Here is a 2500-nt window from a genome sequence, read left to right on the forward strand (position 1 = left end):
TTCGATTTAAAAATTTTTAAATGCTTAATCCTTACATTAAACTACTGGGAGAACTCAGAAATCATAATGAAAAAAATTACAAAAATTTATTTTTCTCAGAAACTCCGAAAAACAGAGTGGTCGAATCCGTGCAAGCCGGAATTTTTCTAAGTCCCCACGGTCAAGAGTAAACTTTTTTAATAAGCGTTTTAAAATTATTTCAATGTTTAATCCATGCGTAAACATGACGTTTATTAACGTTTTTAACATTAAAAAAAATTACAAAAATTTATTTTTCAAAAAAAATGGAAAAAACCGATTCGTCGGAGCGAGGTGTCCAGCCCGTGCGGTAATTCCAGCAGGCGAATCGGACTTCCCGAAATTTTTCTAAGTCCCACGGTCGACACCAACTTTTTTAATAAGCGTTTTAAAATTATTTCAATGTTTAATCCATGCGTAAACATGACGTTTATTAACGTTTTTAACATTAAAAAAAATTACAAAAATTTATTTTTCAAAAAAAATGGAAAAAACCGATTCGTCGGAGCGAGGTGTCCAGCCCGTGCGGTAATTCCAGCAGGCGAATCGGACTTCCCGAAATTTTTCTAAGTCCCACGGTCGACACCAACTTTTTTAATAAGCGTTTTAAAATTATTTCAATGTTTAATCCATGCGTAAACATGACGTTTATTAACGTTTTTAACATTAAAAAAAATTACAAAAATTTATTTTTCAAAAAAAATGGAAAAAACCGATTCGTCGGAGCGAGGTGTCCAGCCCGTGCGGTAATTCCAGCAGGCGAATCGGACTTCCCGAAATTTTTCTAAGTCCCACGGTCGACACCAACTTTTTTAATAAGCGTTTTAAAATTATTTCAATGTTTAATCCATGCGTAAACATGACGTTTATTAACGTTTTTAACATTAAAAAAAATTACAAAAATTTATTTTTCAAAAAAAATGGAAAAAACCGATTCGTCGGAGCGAGGTGTCCAGCCCGTGCGGTAATTCCAGCAGGCGAATCGGACTTCCCGAAATTTTTCTAAGTCCCACGGTCGACACCAACTTTTTTAATAAGCGTTTTAAAATTATTTCAATGTTTAATCCATGCGTAAACATGACGTTTATTAACGTTTTTAACATTAAAAAAAATTACAAAAATTTATTTTTCAAAAAAAATGGAAAAAACCGATTCGTCGGAGCGAGGTGTCCAGCCCGTGCGGTAATTCCAGCAGGCGAATCGGACTTCCCGAAATTTTTCTAAGTCCCACGGTCGACAACAACTTTTTTAATAAGCGTTTTAAAATTATTTCAATGTTTAATCCATGCGTAAACATGACGTTTATTAACGTTTTTGACATTAAAAAAAATTACAAAAATTTATTTTTCGGAAAAAATGGAAAAAACCGATTCGTCGGAGCGAGCTGTCCAGGCCGTGCGGTAATGCCAGCAGGCGATCCGGGGTACTCGAAATTTTTCTAAGTCCCGACGGTCAAGAGTAAACTTTTTCATCACATATTTCAAAATTTTTTTAATGTTTAATCCACGCATAAAAACGCAGTTTATTAACGTTTTTAACGTTGAGAAAATTGACAAAAATTTTTTTTTCACTGAAAATGGAAAAAATGTATCGGTCGATGCGGGCTGTCCAGGCCGTGCGGTAATTCCAGCCGGCGATCCGAGGTACTCGAAATTTTTCTAAGTCCGAACGGTCAAGAATAAACTTTTTTATTACATGTTTTAAAAATTTTTCAATGCTTAATCCGTGCATAAGAGTGCAGTTTATTAACGTTTTTAAGGTTGAAAAAATTGACAAAAATTTTTTTTTCTCTGAAAATGAAAAAAATGTATCGGTCGAAGCGGGCTGTCCAGGCCGCGCGGTAATGCCAGCAGGTCGAACGCGGCGACCCGAAATTTTTCTAAGTCCCTGCGGTCAAGAATAAACTTTTTTATTATGCGTTTTAAAAATTTTTCGGCGCTTAATCCATGGATAAAAAGGCAGCCCGAACACGTTTTTAACGTTGAAAAAATTGACCAAAATTTTTTTTTCACAAAAACTGCGAAAAACAGATCGACCGAATCTACTTTTCTCCGTCTCGCGGTAAGTCGAACCGGCCAAACCGGCTGACTCGAAATTTTTCCAAGTCCCAACGGTCAGGAATAAAATTTTTCAAAATTCGGTTTAAAAATTTTCCAACGCTTAAGTCGTGTACGAATAACGATGAAAAAATGTACAAAATTTTTTTTTATCTCGTTATTTTTCAAAGTTCCAGCGGCGTATTGCTTTTCAACTGAGCGAAAAAAAACGGAGAAACGAACGAAAGAAGAGAAAAATTTTTTCCTCTCTGTCGTTCGTTCCTCCAAGTTTCGCTCGAGCGCGCCGATTTCAAAGTTCCAGCGGCGTATTGCTTTTCATCGGAGCGAAAAAAAAATGGAGAAACGAACGAAAGAGAAGAAAATTTTCTTCCTCTCTATCGTTCGTTCCTCCAAGTTTCGCTCGAGCGCGCCGATTTCAAAGTTCC

Source organism: Nomia melanderi, unplaced genomic scaffold (assembly GCF_051020985.1).
Source record: "Nomia melanderi isolate GNS246 unplaced genomic scaffold, iyNomMela1 scaffold0187, whole genome shotgun sequence".
NCBI classification, from domain to species: domain Eukaryota; kingdom Metazoa; phylum Arthropoda; class Insecta; order Hymenoptera; family Halictidae; genus Nomia; species Nomia melanderi.